The following is a 27,071-nucleotide window of genomic DNA, read 5'->3' as shown; positions in this document are numbered from 1 at the left end:
CTGTCAAACATGAACATGTCAAACACATGAACTGTGTCAAACTGTAAAACACATGAACTGTGTCAAACACATGCATTTGTCAAACTGTAAAACACATGAACTGTGTCAAACTGTCAAACACATGAACTGTGTCAAACTGTCAAACACACATGTCAAACTGTCAAACACATGAACTGTGTCAAACACATGAATTTTGTCAAACTGTCAAACACATGAACTGTGTCAAACTGTCAAACACATGAACTGTGTCAAACTGTCAAACACATGAACTGTGTCAAAACATGAACTGTGTCAAACTGTCAAACACATGAACTGTGTCATGAACTGTGTCAAACTGTCAAACACATGAACTGTGTCAAACACATGAACTGTGTCAAACTGTCAAACACATGAACTGTGTCAAACTGTCAAACACATGAACTCCAAACTGTCAAAAACGAACTGTGTCAAAAACACATGAACTGTGTCAAACACATGAACTGTGTCAAACTGTCAAACACATGAACTGTGTCAAACTGTAAAACACATGAACTGTGTCAAACTGTCAAACACATGAACTGTGTCAAACTGTCAAACACATGAACTGTGTCAAACTGTAAAACACATGAACTGTGTCAAACTGTCAAACACATGAACTGTGTCAAACTGTCAAACACATGAACTGTGTCAAACTGTCAAACACATGAACTGTGTCAAACTGTCAAACACATGAACTGTGTCAAACACATGAACTGTGTCAAACTGTCAAACACATGAACTGTGTCAAACTGTCAAACACATGAACTGTGTCTGTAAAACACATGAACTGTGTCAAACTGTCAAACACATGAACTGTGTAAAAACTGTAAAACACATGAACTGTGTCAAACACATGAACTGTGTCAAACTGTCAAACACATGAATTGTGTCAAACTGTCAAACACATGAATTGTGTCAAACTGTAAAACACATGAACTGTGTCAAACTGTCAAACACATGAACTGTGTCAAACTGTCAAACACATGAACTGTGTCAAACTGTAAAGCACATGAACTGTGTCAAACACATGAACTGTGTCAAACTGTCAAACACATGAATTGTGTCAAACTGTCAAACACATGAACTGTGTCAAACACATGAACTGTGTCAAACTGTCAAACACATGAACTGTGTCACTGTCAAACACATGAACTGTGTCAAACTGTCAAACACATGAACTGTGTCAAACTGTAAAAACACATGAACTGTGTCAAACTGTCAAACACATGAACTGTGTCAAACTGTCAAACACATGAACTGTGTCAAACTGTCAAACACATGAACTGTGTCAAACTGTCAAACACATGAACTGTGTCAAACTGTAAAACACATGAACTGTGTCAAACTGTCAAACACATGAACTGTGTCAAACTGTAAAACACATGAACTGTGTCAAACACATGAACTGTGTCAAACTGTAAAACACATGAACTGTGTGTCAAACTGTAAAACACATGAACTGTGTCAAACTGTAAAACACATGAACTGTGTCAAACTGTCAAACACATGCATTTTGTCAAACTGTCAAACACATGAATGTCAAACACATGAACTGTGTCAAACTGTCAAACACATGAACTGTGTCAAACTGTCAAACACATGAACTGTGTCAAACTGTCAAACACATGAACTGTGTCAAACTGTAAAGCACATGAACTGTGTCAAACTGTCAAACACATGAACTGTGTCAAACTGTCAAACACATGAACTGTGTCAAACTGTCAAACACATGAACTGTGTCAAACACATGAACTGTGTCAAACTGTCAAACACATGAACTGTGTCAAACTGTCAAACACATGAACTGTGTCAAACTGTAAAACACATGAACTGTGTCAAACTGTAAAACACATGAACTGTGTCAAACTGTAAAACACATGAACTGTGTCAAACACATGAACTGTGTCAAACTGTCAAACACATGAATTGTGTCAAACTGTCAAACACATGAATTGTGTCAAACTGTAAAACACATTAACTGTGTCAAACTGTAAAGCACATGAACTGTGTCAAACTGTAAAACACATGAACTGTGTCAAACTGTAAAGCACATGAACTGTGTCAAACACATGAACTGTGTCAAACTGTCAAACACATGAATTGTGTCAAACTGTCAAACACATGAACTGTGTCAAACACATGAACTGTGTCAAACTGTCAAACACATGAACTGTGTCAAACACATGAACTGTGTCAAACTGTCAAACACATGCATTTTGTCAAACTGTCAAACACATGAACTGTGTCAAACACATGAACTGTGTCAAACTGTAAAACACATGAACTGTGTCAAACACATGCATTTTGTCAAACTGTAAAACACATGAACTGTGTCAAAGTGTAAAACACATGAACTGTGTCAAACTGTCAAACACATGCATTTTGTCAAACTGTCAAACACATGAACTGTGTCAAACACATGAATTTTGTCAAACTGTAAAACACATGAACTGTGTCAAACTGTCAAACACATGAACTGTGTCAAACTGTCAAACACATGAACTGTGTCAAACACATGAACTGTGTCAAACTGTCAAACACATGAACTGTCAAACTGTCATGAACTGTCAAACACATGAACTGTGTCAAACTGTCAAACACATGAACTGTGTCAAACTGTCAAACACATGAACTGTGTCAAACACATGAACTGTGTCAAACTGTCAAACTGTGTCAAACACATGAACTGTGTCAAACTGTCAAACACATGAACTGTGTCAAACTGTCAAACACATGAACTGTGTCAAACTGTCAAACACACGAACTGTGTCAAACTGTCAAACACATGAACTGTGTCAAACTGTCAAACACATGAACTGTGTCATGAACTGTGTCAAACAAACACATGAACTGTGTCAAACTGTCAAACACATGAACTGTGTCAAACTGTAAAACACATGAACTGTGTCAAACACAAACTGTGTCAAACTGTCAAACACATGAACTGTGTCAAACTGTCAAACACATGAACTGTGTCAAACTGTAAAACACATGAACTGTGTCAAACTGTAAAACACATGAACTGTGTCAAACTGTCAAACACATGAACTGTGTCAAACTGTAAAACACATGAACTGTGTCAAACTGTAAAGCACATGAACTGTGTCAAACTGTCAAACACATGAACTGTGTCAAACTGTCAAACACATGAACTGTGTCAAACACATGAACTGTGTCAAACTGTCAAACACATGAACTGTGTCAAACTGTCAAACACATGAACTGTGTCAAACTGTAAAACACATGAGCTGTGTCAAACTGTAAAACACATGAACTGTGTCAAACTGTAAAACACATGAACTGTGTCAAACACATGAACTGTGTCAAACTGTCAAACACATGAATTGTGTCAAACTGTCAAACACATGAATTGTGTCAAACTGTAAAACACATTAACTGTGTCAAACTGTAAAGCACATGAACTGTGTCAAACTGTAAAACACATGAACTGTGTCAAACTGTAAAGCACATGAACTGTGTCAAACACATGAACTGTGTCAAACTGTCAAACACATGAATTGTGTCAAACTGTCAAACACATGAACTGTGTCAAACACATGAACTGTGTCAAACTGTCAAACACATGAACTGTGTCAAACTGTGTCAAACTGTCAAACACATGAACTGTGTCAAACTGTCAAACACATGAACTGTGTCAAACACATGAACTGTGTCAAACTGTCAAACACATGAACTGTGTCAAACTGTCAAACACATGAACTGTGTCAAACTGTAAAACACATGAACTGTGTCAAACTGTCAAACACATGAACTGTGTCAAACTGTAAAACACATGAACTGTGTCAAACACATGAACTGTGTCAAACTGTCAAACACATGAATTGTGTCAAACTGTCAAACACATGAATTGTGTCAAACTGTAAAACACATGAACTGTGTCAAACTGTCAAACACATGAACTGTGTAAAACACATGAACTGTGTCAAAAAACACATGAACTGTGTCAAACACATGAACTGTGTCAAACTGTCAAACACATGAATTGTGTCAAACTGTCAAACACATGAACTGTGTCAAACACATGAACTGTGTCAAACACATGAACTGTGTCAAACTGTCAAACACATGAACTGTGTCAAACTGTCAAACACATGAACTGTGTCAAACACATGAACTGTGTCAAACTGTCAAACACATGAACTGTGTCAAACTGTCAAACACATGAACTGTGTCAAACTGTCAAACACACGAACTGTGTCAAACTGTCAAACACATGAACTGTGTCAAACACATGAACTGTGTCAAACACATGAACTGTGTCAAACACATGAACTGTGTCAAACTGTAAAACACATGAACTGTGTCAAACTGACAAACACATGAACTGTGTCAAACACATTAATTTTGTCAAACTGTCAAACACATGAACTGTGTCAAACTGTCAAACACATGAACTGTGTCAAACTGTCAAACACATGAACTGTGTCAAACTGTCAAACATATGAACTGTGTCAAACTGTCAAACACATGAACTGTGTCAAACTGTCAAACACATGAACTGTGTCAAACTGTCAAACACATGAACTGTGTCAAACTGTCAAACACATGAACTGTGTCAAACTGTCAAACACATGAATTGTGTCAAACTGTCAAACACATGAACTGTGTCAAACTGTCAAACACATGAACTGTGTCAAACTGTCAAACACATGAACTGTGTCAAACTGTCAAACACATGAACTGTGTCAAACTGTCAAACACATGAACTGTGTCAAACTGTCAAACACATGAACTGTGTCAAACTGTAAAACACATGAACTGTGTCAAACTGTCAAAACACATGAACTGTGTCAAACTGTCAAACACATGAACTGTGTCAAACTGTAAAACACATGAACTGTGTCAAACTGTCAAACACATGAACTGTGTCAAACTGTCAAACACATGAACTGTGTCAAACTGTCAAACACATGAACTGTGTCAAACACATGAACTGTGTCAAACTGTCAAACACATGAACTGTGTCAAACTGTCAAACACATGAACTGTGTCAAACTGTAAAACACATGAGCTGTGTCAAACTGTAAAACACATGAACTGTGTCAAACTGTAAAACACATGAACTGTGTCAAACACATGAACTGTGTCAAACTGTCAAACACATGAATTGTGTCAAACTGTCAAACACATGAATTGTGTCAAACTGTAAAACACATTAACTGTGTCAAACTGTAAAGCACATGAACTGTGTCAAACTGTAAAACACATGAACTGTGTCAAACTGTAAAGCACATGAACTGTGTCAAACACATGAACTGTGTCAAACTGTCAAACACATGAATTGTGTCAAACTGTCAAACACATGAACTGTGTCAAACACATGAACTGTGTCAAACTGTCAAACACATGAACTGTGTCAAACTGTCAAACACATGAACTGTGTCAAACTGTCAAACACATGAACTGTGTCAAACTGTCAAACACATGAACTGTGTCAAACACATGAACTGTGTCAAACTGTCAAACACATGAACTGTGTCAAACTGTCAAACACATGAACTGTGTCAAACTGTAAAACACATGAACTGTGTCAAACTGTAAAACACATGAACTGTGTCAAACTGTAAAACACATGAACTGTGTCAAACACATGAACTGTGTCAAACTGTCAAACACATGAATTGTGTCAAACTGTCAAACACATGAATTGTGTCAAACTGTAAAACACATTAACTGTGTCAAACTGTAAAGCACATGAACTGTGTCAAACTGTAAAACACATGAACTGTGTCAAACTGTCAAACACATGAACTGTGTCAAACACATGAATGACTGTCAAACTGTGTCAAACTGTCAAACACATGAACTGTGTCAAAACTGTCAAACACATGAACTGTGTCAAACTGTCAAACACATGAACTGTGTCAAACTGTCAAACACATGAACTGTGTCAAACACATGAACTGTGTCAAACTGTCAAACACATGAACTGTGTCAAACTGTCAAACACATGAACTGTGTCAAACTGTCAAACACATGAACTGTCAACTGTCAAACACAAACTGTGTCAAACACATGAACTGTGTCAAACACATGAACTGTGTCAAACACATGAACTGTGTCAAACACATGAACTGTGTCAAACTGTCAAACACATGAACTGTGTCAAACTGTCAAACACATGAACTGTGTCAAACTGTCAAACATATGAACTGTGTCAAACTGTCAAACACATGAACTGTGTCAAACTGTCAAACACATGAACTGTGTCAAACTGTCAAACACATGAACTGTGTCAAACTGTCAAACACATGAACTGTGTCAAACTGTCAAACACATGAACTGTGTCAAACTGTCAAACACATGAACTGTGTCAAACTGTCAAACACATGAACTGTGTCAAACTGTCAAACACATGAACTGTGTCAAACTGTCAAACACATGAACTGTGTCAAACTGTCAAACACATGAACTGTGTCAAACTGTCAAACACATGAATTGTGTCAAACTGTAAAACACATGAACTGTGTCAAACTGTAAAGCACATGAACTGTGTCAAACACATGAACTGTGTCAAACTGTCAAACACATGAACTGTGTCAAACTGTAAAACACATGAACTGTGTCAAACTGTCAAACACATGAATTGTGTCAAACTGTAAAACACATGAACTGTGTCAAACACATTAATTTTGTCAAACTGTCAAACACATGAACTGTGTCAAACTGTCAAACACATGAACTGTGTCAAACTGTCAAACACATGAACTGTGTCAAACTGTAAAACACATGAACTGTGTCAAACACATTAATTTTGTCAAACTGTCAAACACATGAACTGTGTCAAACTGTCAAACACATGAACTGTGTCAAACTGTCAAACACATGAACTGTGTCAAACTGTAAAACACATGAACTGTGTCAAACTGTAAAACACATGAACTGTGTCAAACACATGAACTGTGTCAAACTGTCAAACACATGAATTGTGTCAAACTGTCAAACACATGAATTGTGTCAAACTGTAAAACACATTAACTGTGTCAAACTGTAAAGCACATGAATTGTGTCAAACTGTAAAACACATGAACTGTGTCAAAACTGTCAAAACACATGAACTGTGTGTGTCAACACATGAACTGTGTCAAACTGTCAAACACATGACTGTGTCAAACTGTCAAACACATGCATTTCAAACTGTCAAACACATGAACTGTGTCAAACACATGAACTGTGTCAAACTGTCAAACACACATGAACTGTGTCAAACTGTCAAACACATGAACTGTGTCAAACACATGAACTGTGTCAAACTGTCAAACACATGAACTGTGTCAAACTGTCAAACACATGAACTGTGTCAAACTGTCAAACACATGAACTGTGTCAAACTGTCAAACACATGAACTGTGTCAAACTGTCACAACTGTCAAACACATGAACTGTGTCAAACTGTCAAACACATGAACTGTGTCAAACTGTCAAACACATGAACTGTGTCAAACTGTCAAACACATGAACTGTGTCAAACACATGTCAAACACATGAACTGTGTCAAACTGTAAACACATGAACTGTGTCAAACTGTAAAACACATGAACTGTCAAACTGTCAAACACATGAACTGTGTCAAACTGTCAAACACATGAACTGTGTCAAACACATGAACTGTGTCAAACTGTCAAACACATGAACTGTGTCAAACTGTAAAACACATGAACTGTGTCAAACTGTCAAACACATGAACTGTGTCAAACTGTCAAACACATGAACTGTGTCAAACTGTCAAACACATGAACTGTGTCAAACTGTCAAACACATGAACTGTGTCAAACTGTCAAACACATGAACTGTGTCAAACTGTAAAACACATGAACTGTGTCAAACTGTAAAACACATGAACTGTGTCAAACTGTCAAACACATGAACTGTGTCAAACTGTCAAACACATGAACTGTGTCAAACTGTAAAACACATGAACTGTGTCAAACACTAATTTTGTCAAACAAACACATGAACTGTGTCAAACTGTCAAACACATGAACTGTGTCAAACTGTCAAACACATGAACTGTGTCAAACTGTCAAACACATGAACTGTGTCAAACTGTAAAACACATGAACTGTGTCAAACACATTAATTTTGTCAAACTGTCAAACACATGAACTGTGTCAAACTGTCAAACACATGAACTGTGTCAAACTGTCAAACACATGAACTGTGTCAAACTGTAAAACACATGAACTGTGTCAAACTGTAAAACACATGAACTGTGTCAAACACATGAACTGTGTCAAACTGTCAAACACATGAACTGTGTCAAACTGTCAAACACATGAATTGTGTCAAACTGTAAAACACATTAACTGTGTCAAACTGTAAAGCACATGAATTGTGTCAAACTGTAAAACACATGAACTGTGTCAAACACATGAACTGTGTCAAACTGTAAAACACATGAACTGTGTCAAACTGTCAAACACATGAACTGTGTCAAACTGTCAAACACATGCATTTTGTCAAACTGTCATGAACTGTGTCAAACACATGAACTGTCAAACTGTCAAACACATGAACTGTGTCAAACTGTCAAACACATGAACTGTGTCAAACACATGAACTGTGTCAAACTGTCAAACACATGAACTGTGTCAAACTGTCAAACACATGAACTGTCAAACTGTCAAACACATGAACTGTGTCAAACTGTCAAACACATGAACTGTGTCAAACTGTCAAACTGTCAAAACACATGAACTGTGTCAAACTGTCAAACACATGAACTGTGTCAAACTGTCAAACACATGAACTGTGTCAAACTGTCAAACACATGAACTGTGTCAAACTGTGTCAAACTGTCAAACACATGAACTGTGTCAAACTGTAAAACACATGAACTGTGTCAAACTGTAAAACACATGAACTGTGTCAAACTGTCAAACACATGAACTGTGTCAAACACATGAACTGTGTCAAACTGTCAAACACATGAACTGTGTCAAACTGTCAAAACACATGAACTGTGTCAAACTGTCAAACACATGAACTGTGTCAAACTGTCAAACACATGAACTGTGTCAAACTGTCAAACACATGAACTGTGTCAAACTGTAAAACACATGAACTGTGTCAAACTGTCAAACACATGAACTGTGTCAAACTGTAAAACACATGAACTGTGTCAAACTGTCAAACACATGAACTGTGTCAAACTGTCAAACACATGAATGAACTGTCAAACACAGGAACTGTGTCAAACTGTCACATGAACTGTGTCAAACACATGAACTGTGTCAAACTGTCAAACACATGAATTGTGTCAAACTGTCAAACACATGAACTGTGTCAAACTGTAAAACACATGAACTGTGTCAAACTGTAAAACACATGAACTGTGTCAAACTGTCAAACACATGAACTGTGTCAAAACTGTCAAACACATGAACTGTGTCAAACACATGAACTGTGTCAAACTGTCAAACACATGAACTGTGTCAAACTGTAAAGCACATGAACTGTGTCAAACTGTAAAACACATGAACTGTGTCAAACTGTCAAACACATGAACTGTGTCAAACTGTCAAACACATGAACTGTGTCAAACTGTCAAACACATGAACTGTGTCAAACTGTCAAACACATGAACTGTGTCAAACTGTCAAACACATGAACTGTGTCAAACTGTCAAACACATGAACTGTGTCAAACTGTAAAACACATGAACTGTGTCAAACTGTCAAACACATGAACTGTGTCAAACTGTCAAACACATGAACTGTGTCAAACTGTCAAACACATGAACTGTGTCAAACACATGAACTGTGTCAAACTGTCAAACACATGAACTGTGTCAAACTGTCAAACACATGAACTGTGTCATGTAAAACACATTAACTGTGTCAAACTGTAAACACATGAACTGTGTCAAACTGTGAAACACATGAACTGTGTCAAACTGTCAAACACATGAACTGTGTCAAACACATGAACTGTGTCAAACTGTCAAACACATGAACTGTGTCAAACTGTCAAACACATGAACTGTGTCAAACACATGAACTGTGTCAAACTGTCAAACACATGAACTGTGTCAAACTGTCAAACACATGAACTGTGTCAAACTGTAAAACACATGAACTGTGTCAAACTGTCAAACACATGAACTGTGTCAAACTGTCAAACACATGAACTGTGTCAAACTGTCAAACACATGAACTGTGTCAAACTGTCAAACACATGAACTGTGTCAAACTGTCAAACACATGAACTGTGTCAAACTGTCAAACACATGAACTGTGTCAAACTGTCAAACACAAACTGTGTCAAACACATGAACTGTGTCAAACTGTCAAACACATGAACTGTGTCAAACTGTCAAACTGTCAAACACATGAACTGTGTCAAACACATTAACTGTGTCAAACTGTCAAACACATGAACTGTGTCAAACTGTCAAACACATGAACTGTGTCAAACTGTCAAACACATGAACTGTGTCAAACTGTCAAACACATGAACTGTGTCAAACACATGAACTGTGTCAAACTGTCAAACACATGAACTGTGTCAAACTGTAAAAACACATGAACTGTGTCTGTGTCCAACTGTCAAACACATGAACTGTGTCAACTGTGTCAAACACATGAACTGTGTGTCAAACACATGAACTGTGTCAAACTGTCAAACACATGAACTGTGTCAAACTGTCAAACACATGAACTGTGTCAAACTGTAAAACACATGAACTGTGTCAAACTGTAAAACACATGAACTGTGTCAAACTGTCAAACACATGAACTGTGTGTCAAACTGTCAAACACATGAACTGTGTCAAAATGTCAAACACATGAACTGTGTCAAACTGTCAAACACATGAACTGTGTCAAACACATGAACTGTGTGCTGTCAAACACATGAACTGTGTCAAGGCTGTCAAACACATGAACTGTGTCAAACTGTAGGCCACATGGAACTGTGTTAAACACATGAACTGTGTGTCAAACACATTAACTGTGTCAAACTGTAAAACACATGAACTGTGTCAAACTGTAAAGCACATGAACTGTGTCAAACTGTCAAACACATGAACTGTGTCAAACTGTCAAACACATGAACTGTGTCAAACTGTCAAACACATGAACTGTGTCAAACTGTAAAACACATGAACTGTCAAACTGTCAAACACATGAACTGTGTCAAACTGTCAAACACATGAACTGTGTCAAACTGTCAAACACATGAACTGTGTCAAACTGTCAAACACATGAACTGTGTCAAACTGTCAAACACATGAACTGTGTCAAACTGTCAAACACATGAACTGTGTCAAACTGTAAAACACATGAACTGTGTCAAACACATGAACTGTGTCAAACTGTCAAACACATGAACTGTGTCAAACTGTAAAACACATGAACTGTGTCAAACTGTCAAACACATGAACTGTGTCAAACTGTAAAACACATGAACTGTGTCAAACTGTAAAACACATGTCAAACTGTGTCAAACTGTCAAACACATGAACTGTGTCAAACAAACATTGTGTCACTGTAAAAACATGAACTGTGTAAAACACATGAACTGTGTCAAACTGTAAAACACATGAACTGTGTCAGGCTGTCAAACACATGGTTGTGTCATGAACTGTGTCAAACACAAACTGTCAAACACATGAACTGTGTCAAACTGTAAAACACATGAACTGTGTCAAACTGTAAAACACATGAACTGTGTCAAACAAACACATGAACTGTGTCAACACTGTCAAACACATGAACTGTGTCAAACACATGCATTTTGTCAAACTGTAAAACACATGAACTGTGTCAAAGTGTAAAACACATGAACTGTGTCAAACTGTCAAACACATGCATTTGTGTCAAACTGTCAAACACATGAACTGTGTCAAACTGTAAAAAAACACATGAACTGTGTCAAACTGTCAAACTGTCACATGAACTGTGTCAAACTGTAAAACACATTAACTGTGTCAAACAAACACATGAACTGTGTCAAACTGTAAAACACATGAACTGTCAAACTGTAAAGCACAAACTGTCAAACACATGAACTGTGTCAACTGTCAAACACATGAATTGTGTCAAACACATGAATTGTGTCAAACTGTCAAACACATGAACTGTGTCAAACTGTCAAACACATGAATTGTGTCAAACTGCAAAACACATGAACTGTGTCAAACTGTAAAACACATGAACTGTGTCAAACTGTAAAGCACATGAACTGTGTCAAACTGTAAAACACATGAACTGTGTCAAACTGTCAAACACATGAATTGTGTCAAACTGTAAAACACATGAACTGTGTCAAACACATGAACTGTGTCAAACTGTCAAACACATGAACTGTGTCAAACTGTAAAACACATGAACTGTGTCAAACTGTCAAACACATGAATTGTGTCAAACTGTAAAGCACATGAACTGTGTCAAACTGTAAAACACATGAACTGTGTCAAACTGTAAAAACACATGAACTGTGTCAAAACACATGAACTGTGTCAAACTGTCAAACACATGAATTGTGTCAAACTCAAACTGTCAAACACATGAACTGTGTCAAACTGTAAAACACATGAACTGTGTCAAACTGTCAAACACATGAACTGTGTCAAACTGTAAAACACATGAACTGTGTCAAACTGTCAAACACATGAATTGTGTCAAACTGTAAAACACATGAACTGTGTCAAACACATGAACTGTGTCAAACTGTAAAACACATGAACTGTGTCAAACACATGCATTTTGTCAAACTGTAAAACACATGAACTGTGTCATGAAGTCAAACTGTAAAACACATGAACTGTGTCAAACTGTCAAACACATGAATTTTGTCAAACTGTCAAACACATGAATTGTGTCAAACTGTCAAACACATGAATTGTGTCAAACTGTCAAACACATGAATTGTGTCAAACTGTAAAACACATTAACTGTGTCAAACTGTAAAGCACATGAACTGTGTCAAACTGTAAAACACATGAACTGTGTCAAACTGTAAAGCACATGAACTGTGTCAAACTGTCAAACACATGAATTGTGTCAAACTGTAAAACACATGAACTGTGTCAAACACATGCATTTTGTCAAACTGTAAAACACATGAACTGTGTCAAAGTGTAAAACACATGAACTGTGTCAAACTGTCAAACACATGCATTTTGTCAAACTGTCAAACACATGAACTGTGTCAAACACATGAACTGTGTCAAACTGTAAAACACATGAACTGTGTCAAACACATGAACTGTGTCAAACTGTCAAACACATGAACTGTGTCAAACTGTAAAACACATTAACTGTGTCAAACTGTAAAACACATTAACTGTGTCAAACTGTAAAACACATGAACTGTGTCAAACTGTAAAGCACATGAACTGTGTCAAACACATGAACTGTGTCAAACTGTCAAACACATGAATTGTGTCAAACTGTAAAACACATGAACTGTGTCAAACACATGAACTGTGTCAAACTGTCAAACACATGAACTGTGTCAAACTGTAAAACACATGAATTGTGTCAAACTGTAAAACACATGAACTGTGTCAAACACATGAACTGTGTCAAACTGTAAAACACATGAACTGTGTCAAACACATGCATTTTGTCAAACTGTAAAACACATGAACTGTGTCAAAGTGTAAAACACATGAACTGTGTCAAACTGTCAAACACATGCATTTTGTCAAACTGTCAAACACATGAACTGTGTCAAACACATGAACTGTGTCAAACTGTAAAACACATGAACTGTGTCAAACACATGCATTTTGTCAAACTGTAAAACACATGAACTGTGTCAAAGTGTAAAACACATGAACTGTGTCAAACTGTCAAACACATGCATTTTGTCAAACTGTCAAACACATGAACTGTGTCAAACACATGAATTTTGTCAAACTGTAAAACACATGAACTGTGTCAAACTGTCAAACACATGAACCGTGTCAAACTGTCAAACACATGAACTGTGTCAAACACATTAACTGTGTCAAACTGTAAAGCACATGAACTGTGTCAAACTGTAAAACACATGAACTGTGTCAAACTGTCAAACACATGAACTGTGTCAAACTGTCAAACACATGAACTGTGTCAAACTGTCAAACACATGAACTGTGTCAAACTGTAAAACACATGAACTGTGTCAAACTGTAAAACACATGAACTGTGTCAAACTGTCAAACACATGAACTGTGTCAAACTGTCAAACACATGAACTGTGTCAAACTGTCAAACACATGAACTGTGTCAAACTGTCAAACACATGAACTGTGTCAAACTGTAAAACACATGAACTGTGTCAAACTGTCAAACACATGAACTGTGTCAAACTGTAAAACACATGAACTGTGTCAAACTGTCAAACACATGAACTGTGTCAAACTGTCAAACACATGAACTGTGTCAAACTGTCAAACACATGAACTGTGTCAAACACATGAACTGTGTCAAACTGTCAAACACATGAATTGTGTCAAACTGTCAAACACATGAATTGTGTCAAACTGTAAAACACATTAACTGTGTCAAACTGTAAAGCACATGAACTGTGTCAAACTGTAAAACACATGAACTGTGTCAAACTGTAAAGCACATGAACTGTGTCAAACACATGAACTGTGTCAAACTGTCAAACACATGAATTGTGTCAAACTGTAAAACACATGAACTGTGTCAAACACATGAACTGTGTCAAACTGTCAAACACATGAACTGTGTCAAACTGTAAAACACATGAACTGTGTCAAACTGTCAAACACATGAATTGTGTCAAACTGTAAAGCACATGAACTGTGTCAAACTGTCAAACACATTAACTGTGTCAAACTGTCAAACACATGAACTGTGTCAAACTGTCAAACACATGAACTGTGTCAAAATGTAAAAAACATGAACTGTGTCAAACTGTCAAACACATGAACTGTGTCAAACTGTCAAACACATGAACTGTGTCAAACTGTAAAACACATGAACTGTGTCAAACTGTCAAAAACATGAACTGTGTCAAACACATGAACTGTGTCAAACTGTCAAACACATGAACTGTGTCAAACTGTAAAACACATGAACTGTGTCAAACTGTCAAACACATGAACTGTGTCAAACACATGAACTGTGTCAAACTGTAAAGCACATGAACTGTATCAAACTGTAAAACACATGAACTGTGTCAAACTGTCAAACACATGAACTGTGTCAAACTGTAAAGCACATGAACTGTGTCAAACTGTAAAACACATGAACTGTGTCAAACTGTCAAACACATGAACTGTGTCAAACTGTCAAACACATGAACTGTGTCAAACTGTCAAACACATGAACTGTGTCAAACTGTCAAACACATGAACTGTGTCAAACTGTAAAACACATGAACTGTGTCAAACTGTCAAACACATGAACTGTGTCAAACTGTAAAACACATGAACTGTGTCAAACTGTCAAACACATGAGCTGTGTCAAACTGTCAAACACATGAACTGTGTCAAACTGTCAAACACATGAACTGTGTCAAACACATGAACTGTGTCAAACTGTCAAACACATGAATTGTGTCAAACTGTCAAACACATGAATTGTGTCAAACTGTAAAACACATTAACTGTGTCAAACACATGAACTGTGTCAAACTGTAAAACACATGAACTGTGTCAAACTGTAAAGCACATGAACTGTGTCAAACACATGAACTGTGTCAAACTGTCAAACACATGAATTGTGTCAAACTGTAAAACACATGAACTGTGTCAAACACATGAACTGTGTCAAACTGTCAAACACATGAACTGTGTCAAACTGTAAAACACATGAACTGTGTCAAACTGTCAAAACACATGAACTGTGTCAAACTGTAAAACACATGAACTGTGTGTCAAACTGTAAAACACATGAACTGTGTCAAACTGTAAAACACATGAACTGTGTCAAACACATGAACTGTGTCAAACTGTCAAACACATGAACTGTGTCAAACTGTCAAACACATGAACTGTGTCAAACTGTCAAACACATGAATTGTGTCAAACTGTAAAACACATGAACTGTGTCAAACACATGCATTTTGTCAAACTGTAAAACACATGAACTGTGTCAAAGTGTAAAACACATGAACTGTGTCAAACTGTCAAACACATGAACTGTGTCAAACACATGAACTGTGTCAAACTGTCAAACACATGAACTGTGTCAAACTGTAAAACACATGAACTGTGTCAAACACATGCATTTTGTCAAACTGTAAAACACATGAACTGTGTCAAAGTGTAAAACACATGAACTGTGTCAAACTGTCAAACACATGAACTGTGTCAAACACATGAACTGTGTCAAACTGTAAAACACATGAACTGTGTCAAACACATGCATTTTGTCAAACTGTAAAACACATGAACTGTGTCAAAGTGTAAAACACATGAACTGTGTCAAACTGTCAAACACATGAACTGTGTCAAACACATGAACTGTGTCAAACTGTCAAACACATGAACTGTGTCAAACTGTAAAACACATGAACTGTGTCAGTGTAAAACACATGAACTGTGTCAAACTGTCAAACACATGAACTGTGTCAAACTGTCAAACACATGAACTGTGTCAAACTGTCAAACACATGAACTGTGTCAAACTGTCAAACACATGAACTGTGTCAAACTGTCAAACACATGAACTGTGTCAAACTGTCAAACACATGAACTGTGTCAAACTGTAAAACACATGAACTGTGTCAAACTGTCAAACACATGAACTGTGTCAAACTGTCAAACACATGAACTGTGTCAAACTGTCAAACACATGAACTGTGTCAAACACATGAACTGTGTCAAACTGTCAAACACATGAATTGTGTCAAACTGTCAAACACATGAATTGTGTCAAACTGTAAAACACATTAACTGTGTCAAACTGTAAAGCACATGAACTGTGTCAAACTGTAAAACACATGAACTGTGTCAAACTGTAAAGCACATGAACTGTGTCAAACACATGAACTGTGTCAAACTGTCAAACACATGAATTGTGTCAAACTGTAAAACACATGAACTGTGTCAAACACATGAACTGTGTCAAACTGTCAAACACATGAACTGTGTCAAACTGTAAAACACATGAACTGTGTCAAACTGTCAAACACATGAATTGTGTCAAACTGTAAAGCACATGAACTGTGTCAAACTGTCAAACACATTAACTGTGTCAAACTGTCAAACACATGAACTGTGTCAAACTGTCAAACACATGAACTGTGTCAAAATGTAAAAAACATGAACTGTGTCAAACTGTCAAACACATGAACTGTGTCAAACTGTCAAAAACATGAACTGTGTCAAACACATGAACTGTGTCAAACTGTAAAACACATGAACTGTGTCAAACTGTCAAACACATGAACTGTGTCAAACACATTAACTGTGTCAAACTGTAAAGCACATGAACTGTGTCAAACTGTAAAACACATGAACTGTGTCAAACTGTCAAACACATGAACTGTGTCAAACTGTCAAACACATGAACTGTGTCAAACACATGAACTGTGTCAAACTGTCAAACACATGAACTGTGTCAAACTGTAAAGCACATGAACTGTGTCAAACTGTAAAACACATGAACTGTGTCAAACTGTCAAACACATGAACTGTGTCAAACTGTCAAACACATGAACTGTGTCAAACTGTAAAGCACATGAACTGTGTCAAACACATGAACTGTGTCAAACTGTCAAACACATGAATTGTGTCAAACTGTAAAACACATGAACTGTGTCAAACACATGAACTGTGTCAAACTGTAAAACACATGAACTGTGTCAAACTGTCAAACACATGAATTGTGTCAAACTGTAAAGCACATGAACTGTGTCAAACTGTCAAACACATTAACTGTGTCAAACTGTCAAACACATGAACTGTGTCAAACTGTCAAACACATGAACTGTGTCAAAATGTAAAAAACATGAACTGTGTCAAACTGTCAAACACATGAACTGTGTCAAACTGTCAAACACATGAACTGTGTCAAACTGTAAAACACATGAACTGTGTCAAACTGTCAAAAACATGAACTGTGTCAAACACATGAACTGTGTCAAACTGTCAAACACATGAACTGTGTCAAACTGTAAAACACATGAACTGTGTCAAACTGTCAAACACATGAACTGTGTCAAACACATTAACTGTGTCAAACTGTAAAGCACATGAACTGTGTCAAACTGTAAAACACATGAACTGTGTCAAACTGTCAAACACATGAACTGTGTCAAACACATGAACTGTGTCAAACTGTCAAACACATGAACTGTGTCAAACTGTAAAGCACATGAACTGTGTCAAACTGTAAAACACATGAACTGTGTCAAACTGTCAAACACATGAACTGTGTCAAACTGTCAAACACATGAACTGTGTCAAACTGTCAAACACATGAACTGTGTCAAACGGTCAAACACATGAACTGTGTCAAACTGTAAAACACATGAACTGTGTCAAACTGTCAAACACATGAACTGTGTCAAACTGTAAAACACATGAACTGTGTCAAACTGTCAAACACATGAACTGTGTCAAACTGTCAAACACATGAACTGTGTCAAACTGTCAAACACATGAACTGTGTCAAACACATGAACTGTGTCAAACTGTCAAACACATGAATTGTGTCAAACTGTCAAACACATGAATTGTGTCAAACTGTAAAACACATTAACTGTGTCAAACTGTAAAGCACATGAACTGTGTCAAACTGTAAAACACATGAACTGTGTCAAACTGTAAAGCACATGAACTGTGTCAAACACATGAACTGTGTCAAACTGTCAAACACATGAATTGTGTCAAACTGTAAAACACATGAACTGTGTCAAACACATGAACTGTGTCAAACTGTCAAACACATGAACTGTGTCAAACTGTAAAACACATGAACTGTGTCAAACTGTCAAACACATGAATTGTGTCAAACTGTAAAGCACATGAACTGTGTCAAACTGTAAAACACATGAACTGTGTCAAACTGTAAAGCACATGAACTGTGTCAAACTGTCAAACACATGAATGAACTGTAAAACACATGAACTGTGTCAAACACATGAACTGTGTCAAACTGTAAAACACATGAACTGTGTCAAACACATGCATTTTGTCAAACTGTAAAACACATGAACTGTGTCAAAGTGTAAAACACATGAACTGTGTCAAACTGTCAAACACATGAATTTTGTCAAACTGTCAAACACATGAATTGTGTCAAACTGTCAAACACATGAATTGTGTCAAACTGTCAAACACATGAATTGTGTCAAACTGTAAAACACATTAACTGTGTCAAACTGTAAAGCACATGAACTGTGTCAAACTGTAAAACACATGAACTGTGTCAAACTGTAAAGCACATGAACTGTGTCAAACTGTCAAACACATGAATTGTGTCAAACTGTAAAACACATGAACTGTGTCAAACACATGCATTTTGTCAAACTGTAAAACACATGAACTGTGTCAAAGTGTAAAACACATGAACTGTGTCAAACTGTCAAACACATGCATTTTGTCAAACTGTCAAACACATGAACTGTGTCAAACACATGAACTGTGTCAAACTGTAAAACACATGAACTGTGTCAAACACATGAACTGTGTCAAACTGTCAAACACATTAACTGTGTCAAACTGTAAAACACATTAACTGTGTCAAACTGTAAAACACATGAACTGTGTCAAACTGTAAAGCACATGAACTGTGTCAAACACATGAACTGTGTCAAACTGTCAAACACATGAATTGTGTCAAACTGTAAAACACATGAACTGTGTCAAACACATGAACTGTGTCAAACTGTCAAACACATGAACTGTGTCAAACTGTAAAACACATGAATTGTGTCAAACTGTAAAACACATGAACTGTGTCAAACACATGAACTGTGTCAAACTGTAAAACACATGAACTGTGTCAAACACATGCATTTTGTCAAACTGTAAAACACATGAACTGTGTCAAAGTGTAAAACACATGAACTGTGTCAAACTGTCAAACACATGCATTTTGTCAAACTGTCAAACACATGAACTGTGTCAAACACATGAACTGTGTCAAACTGTAAAACACATGAACTGTGTCAAACACATGCATTTTGTCAAACTGTAAAACACATGAACTGTGTCAAAGTGTAAAACACATGAACTGTGTCAAAATGTCAAACACATGCATTTTGTCAAACTGTCAAACACATGAACTGTGTCAAACACATGAATTTTGTCAAACTGTAAAACACATGAACTGTGTCAAACTGTCAAACACATGAACTGTGTCAAACTGTCAAACACATGAACTGTGTCAAACACATGAACTGTGTCAAACTGTCAAACACATGAACTGTGTCAAACTGTCAAACACATGAACTGTGTCAAACTGTCAAACACACGAACTGTGTCAAACTGTCAAACACATGAACTGTGTCAAACTGTCAAACACATGAACTGTGTCAAACTGTCAAACACATGAACTGTGTCAAACTGTAAAACACATGAACTGTGTCAAACTGTCAAACACATGAACTGTGTCAAACTGTAAAACACATGAACTGTGTCAAACTGTCAAACACATGAACTGTGTCAAACTGTCAAACACATGAACTGTGTCAAACTGTAAAACACATGAACTGTGTCAAACTGTAAAGCACATGAACTGTGTCAAACTGTCAAACACATGAACTGTGTCAAACTGTCAAACACATGAACTGTGTCAAACTGTCAAACACATGAACTGTGTCAAACACATGAACTGTGTCAAACTGTCAAACACATGAACTGTGTCAAACTGTCAAACACATGAACTGTGTCAAACTGTAAAACACATGAACTGTGTCAAACTGTAAAACACATGAACTGTGTCAAACTGTAAAACACATGAACTGTGTCAAACACATGAACTGTGTCAAACTGTCAAACACATGAATTGTGTCAAACTGTCAAACACATGAATTGTGTCAAACTGTAAAACACATTAACTGTGTCAAACTGTAAAGCACATGAACTGTGTCAAACTGTAAAACACATGAACTGTGTCAAACTGTAAAGCACATGAACTGTGTCAAACACATGAACTGTGTCAAACTGTCAAACACATGAATTGTGTCAAACTGTCAAACACATGAACTGTGTCAAACACATGAACTGTGTCAAACACATGAACTGTGTCAAACTGTCAAACACATGAACTGTGTCAAACTGTCAAACACATGCATTTTGTCAAACTGTCAAACACATGAACTGTGTCAAACACATGAACTGTGTCAAACTGTAAAACACATGAACTGTGTCAAACACATGCATTTTGTCAAACTGTAAAACACATGAACTGTGTCAAAGTGTAAAACACATGAACTGTGTCAAACTGTCAAACACGTGCATTTTGTCAAATTTTGTCAAACTGTCAAACTGTAAAACACATGAACTGTGTCAAACACATGAACTGTGTCAAACTGTCAAACACATGAACTGTGTCAAACACATGAACTGTGTCAAACTGTCAAACACATGAACTGTGTCAAACTGTCAAACACATGAACTGTGTCAAACTGTAAAACACATGAACTGTGTCAAACTGTCAAACACATGAATTGTGTCAAACTGTAAAACACATGAACTGTGTCAAACACATTAATTTTGTCAAACTGTCAAACACATGAACTGTGTCAAACTGTCAAACACATGAACTGTGTCAAACTGTCAAACACATGAACTGTGTCAAACTGTCAAACACATGAACTGTGTCAAACTGTCAAACACATGAACTGTGTCAAACTGTCAAACTGTCAAACACATGAACTGTGTCAAACTGTCAAACACATGAACTGTGTCAAACTGTCAAACACATGAATTGTGTCAAACTGTCAAACACATGAACTGTGTCAAACTGTCAAACACATGAACTGTGTCAAACACATGAACTGTGTCAAACTGTAAAACACATGAACTGTGTCAAACAGATGAACTGTGTCAAACTGTCAAACACATGAATTGTGCCAAACTGTCAAACACATGAACTGTGTCAAACTGTAAAGCACATGAACTGTGTCAAACACATGAACTGTGTCAAACTGTAAAACATGTATTTACAGGTCCGAGAAAAAATAGTCTTTTATAAACATTTCATACCACACAAATGACCAAAATGACAGGCTAAGAACGGACAGAGAGACAGGCCTATGTGTTCATCTTATCATATTTCACCAATGCCAAATCAGTGAGTACGGTCACATGCACACATTAATGCGATAATTGTTAATAGTCAGATGAATATAATAGTTTTATTAAAGCGTTTACATGTTTTACACGTAGAACGACTCCCCAAACAATCCTGTTACATGGACACATCTGAAAAGGCTACCTGATGGCGCTCTGATAAACGCAGAAAATCGCCAATCAAAATAAACATTGTACCACAGCGAACAATATTTTTGGGAAGCATATTTGATTCTGAGTTGGGACATAGAAACGAACTCACTTCACTCGCGCTGAAGAGGGAGGCTCTCGGCTGATGCTGGCACATGTGCAGAACAAATACACCACTGTAATGCCGATTAAGGTGTTCACATGACTAAGGTGTTCACATGACGTAATCACTGGAAAGATTGCTCAGAACACCAGGTGTTTTAATCAGCATGCGGTTACTTTGATTTTGACCTTACGCTGATTAAGATAAACTGAGTAAGGCGTTTACGTGACTATTGCATAATCTATAACCTACTGCCGTAATCCGTTTAATATCAAATGATTAGTGTGCATGTCAACGTACTCAGTGTGTCTTGTTTGCAACGTAACTGTCCCTGTTTGCAAATAATTTAATGTGAGACGTCATTAGGAATTTGAGCTTGGTAGGCTTCTTTCAAAACCTAGGCCTACCTTTCCACCCCACTACCTTTCCACCCCAGACAATAGGCCTACCTTTCCACCCCACTACCTTTCCACCCCAGACAGTAGGCCTACCTTTCCACCCCACTACCTTTCCACCCCAGACAGTAGGCCTACCTTTCCACCCCAGACAGTAGGCCTACCTTTCCACCCCAGACAGTAGGCCTACCTTTCCACCCCAGACAGTAGGCCTACCTTTCCACCCCACTACCTTTCCACCCCAGACAGTAGGCCTACCTTTCCACCCCACTACCTTTCCACCCCAGACAGTAGGCCTACCTTTCCACCCCACTACCTTTCCACCCCAGACAGTAGGCCTACCTTTCCACCCCACTACCTTTCCACCCCAGACAGTAGGCCTACCTTTCCACCCCAGACAGTAGGCCTATCTTTCCACCCCAGACAGTAGGCCTACCTTTCCACCCCAGACAGTAGGCCTACCTTTCCACCCCAGACAGTAGGCCTACCTTTCCACCCCAGACAGTAGGCCTACCTTTCCACCCCAGAAAGTAGGCCTACCTTTCCACCCCAGACAGTAGGCCTACCTTTCCACCCCAGACAGTAGGCCTACCTTTCCACCCCAGACAGTAGGCCTACCTTTCCACCTCAGAAAGTAGGCCTATCTTTCCACCCCAGACAGTAGGCCTACCTTTCCACCCCAGACAGTAGGCCTACCTTTCCACCCCAGACAGTAGGTCTACCTTTCCACCCCAGACAGTAGGCCTACCTTTCCACCCCAGACAGTAGGTCTACCTTTCCACCCCAGACAGTAGGCCTACCTTTCCACCCCAGACAGTAGGCCTACCTTTCCACCCCAGACAGTAGGCCTACCTTTCCACCCCAGACAGTAGGTCTACCTTTCCACCCCAGACAGTAGGTCTACCTTTCCACCCCAGACAGTAGGTCTACCTTTCCACCCCAGACAGTAGGCCTACCTTTCCACCCCAGACAGTAGGTCTACCTTTCCACCCCAGACAGTAGGTCTACCGATGCAGAAAAATTTAAGCTTAACTGTTGGCTACTCTTCCTCTGTGGCTTAACCCAACGAGACAAGGTCACAAGTGTTTCCCTTAAAGATGTCTGGGTTTAAACATCTTCCATTGTACAGAAAGTGAATAGCTTAATCGATTGATAGTTACAAAATTAGGTTACTTCCCTTCTCAATTTTATGTCTCCTCGGTTTTATTTATTGTTTGAACTTAACTGCCTGGTTCACTGACACAGAGTTAGGATATTTAAAGAGTGCTTGGTGGGTGGAGGAATTGGCCGACAAAAATCTATATAACGTTATATGGAAGCCTAAAGACAAATGTATTCTGTCAAAGAGGTAGCCCTACGTCATATTTCTTCGGGAAGAAATAAGCTCCAACACAAAGCCCTCTTGTTGTTAGTCTAATTAAAATGAAGACGGTTGAAATGAATAATATCAACTGGAATTTGCTTACTTCAGCACCACGAGCACCATGAGCTGTCTATTTCCGATTGATTGCCTCTGCGACTGCTGTTTCAAGTTTCAGGACCACAATGTACGTTACTCAAACATGGCTTATTCTGAGGACAATAACTCTGATAAACACATCATGGGCAAGGAACATATTGTGTTTATTGAAATAAATTATCGTAGTAGCAAGCTATTAAGGTTGACCTCCAGTCCTCCTCATCTCTGCGCTCTCCTTCTCAAATTGAACAGAACATAGGCTATAGGCTAGTCCAGGTGCAAGATATAGCATCTTTTGGACTTGGCCTAATCAAAATGTATTTTCTGAAGAATTCTTTGACTCTCGCCTTGATCTGCCACAGTAGGCTTACACAGCACAGCACTGGTTAGGAGCTGGGGCTCAGGGTTGGAATATCCATTTCGGTGTGTAAGGCAGTCTAGTTTTATTTACACCATCCCAGCAGCTATCTTAGAACAGTGGAGGCTCCTCAGAGGAGGAAGGGGAGGACCCTCCCCCCTCAGTGAATAAAAAAAATTTTTCAGATAAAACTATACTAAATATATTCAAGTCACCAAATAATTGATTAAAACACACTGTTTTCCAATGAAGGTCTTACAGTAGCCTCAACAGCACTCTCTGGGGCCGCATCATGGTGTAGCTGGAGGACAGTTAGTTTCCGTCCTCCTTTGGGTACATTGAATGCAATACAATCAATACAAAACCTAGGAGACTGATAGTTTTCTCCCCCTTCCATGCACATAAACAGTAATTATGACAACGTCCGGAGAATGTCCTCCAACCTATCAGAGCTGACGTGTTGTCGACCCAATCAAAATATCTGAGAACCAATCTAGTACTGAAAGCATAAGCTAGAGCTAGCATTGCAGTGCAGAAAATGTGGTGAATAGTTGACTCAAAGAATGACAAAAGTTGAACGATTTTTAACAAATTCATTTCTTTAAAAATGAAGGAGTAGCAAGAGAGAGGGAGCGAGAGAGATAATTAGTTGTATTTGTTTTTTACTTTCACTTATCTAGCAAATGTAGCTAGCTAGTTTAGCCTACTCAAACACCTGGCTCAAACAGAGCAGGATGCTATGTTAGATAGCTGGCTATGGCTATCCAACACTGGAGCTCTTACAAGTCAAGGTAAGCTTTTGGTTTTATAAATGTATTGCCAACGGGGCCCGCCGGTATAACTGCTAAACTGCTTGCTGTACACTGTACTGCATGATTGTTGCGGGTTTACTAATGCGTTACTAGCTGTGTTAGCTAATATGGTGACAACAGTGTAGGCTGTGTGTAGTGGTTAACAGTAATGGGATGAAGGTTTGACTTGGAAAGGTTTTTTCATCTGTTTTATTGTGCACTGAAGTCCACAAGTGAAGGAAAAAGGTGAGAGGAGGAGAGCGCGTAGATGAAGAAGAAATTATACAACGAGCAAATTATCATTATTGTATGTGGTTGCTATGAAAGTAAACTGTGCTTACTGTTATCAGAGGTGTGTTCATTCTGCCAATTCTGTTGAAAAACATTTCTTAAATGAAAGCACACGGAACGAAACGGAGATAAGCCTACCTGAATTTGTCACTGTTACCTTGATTACTCACATTTTTCTCTCGACCTGTGTGCACCTGCGTTGTAAACGTTCATTCATAGGCTAGGTTGTAGCAACCTAATGATGGGTATAGGGAAAATTTGAGTGTCATGTTGTAACCTAAACCTGTCGGTGTTACTTTGAGCTCGGTGAATGGAAAATGAATTACAGTCATCCAATATGCTCAAATAGAAATACATCTATGCTCATAAAAACAAAAACAAAGTCCTCCCTTATCTTAAACGGCACCGACCGCCACAGTCTTAGAAATATTACTTTGCTCCCTGCTTCTCCAAGCACGACCCTGCCCTGAACTACATATATATTTTTTAAACTAAACCCTCCCCTGAAATTGAAAAAGCATGACCCTCCCCCATTTTACTACAGGTACCCATTCTGTACATTTCAATCCATTTACCATACACCCTACACACTCCATCCTGCCTAGGTAGACTAATGGAGATTCTGTCATCGCCTCGAGAGAAATTACTGCCACTTACCAATACACACACTCTTTCTCCCCCCTTCTCTCTCTTTCTCCCTCATCACTCTCTTTCTTGGCCGTGTTTCTCTAACACTCCACTTCCCACTCTCTCTTCATCATTTCCCCACATTCTCTCTCTCCCTGGTCCCACTCCCAGAATATAATGCACCCAAATGACTCTCACAATAAGACATGATGGCAGGCCGACTAGAACTCATCTCAACACTGCGGTGGGGTTAGATCCGTGCCTCAGTGGCTCTCTCCGCTCCGGAGAGAACACTGCTTCTTCCACATCCTTGGGGCGAAAAACATGCCACAGCATCTCCTCCCTCACTTCATTCTCTAAAACCTGCCTGCCTGGTGCCGCTTGCCCGCCTGCCCACACGTTGAGGGGAAGGACAGAGAGATGGCCCCCCTGTCAATCTCCTGCCAATGGCTGCTGTCAAAACAGAAGCTGACAAGCGAGACCGATGAAGACGCTAAGACGGCCTAGGCGGGACACCCTACTGACAGCAGGCTCTGTCGGGCTCTCGCCGAGAGAGAGAGGTCACAGAAACTGGAGACACAGGAGATGGGAGAGCTTCACACTCATTAAGGAAGGGACTTTTCTATGTCTGGGACTCAGAGATTGGAGAAG

The 27,071-nt window shown here is 38.3% G+C and overlaps 1 protein-coding gene across 1 annotated transcript in view; it reads right to left on the bottom strand.

Moving 5' to 3' along the window:
- Positions 1 to 27,071, bottom strand: part of LOC115131984 (protein bassoon-like) — a 236,843-nt gene that overhangs the window by 140,281 nt on the left and 69,491 nt on the right.

This window comes from Oncorhynchus nerka, linkage group LG7 (genome assembly GCF_034236695.1).
Source record: "Oncorhynchus nerka isolate Pitt River linkage group LG7, Oner_Uvic_2.0, whole genome shotgun sequence".
Taxonomy (NCBI): domain Eukaryota; kingdom Metazoa; phylum Chordata; class Actinopteri; order Salmoniformes; family Salmonidae; genus Oncorhynchus; species Oncorhynchus nerka.
The sequence above is the reverse complement of the archived record's forward strand: the minus strand, read 5'-3'. Positions and strand labels throughout refer to the sequence as shown.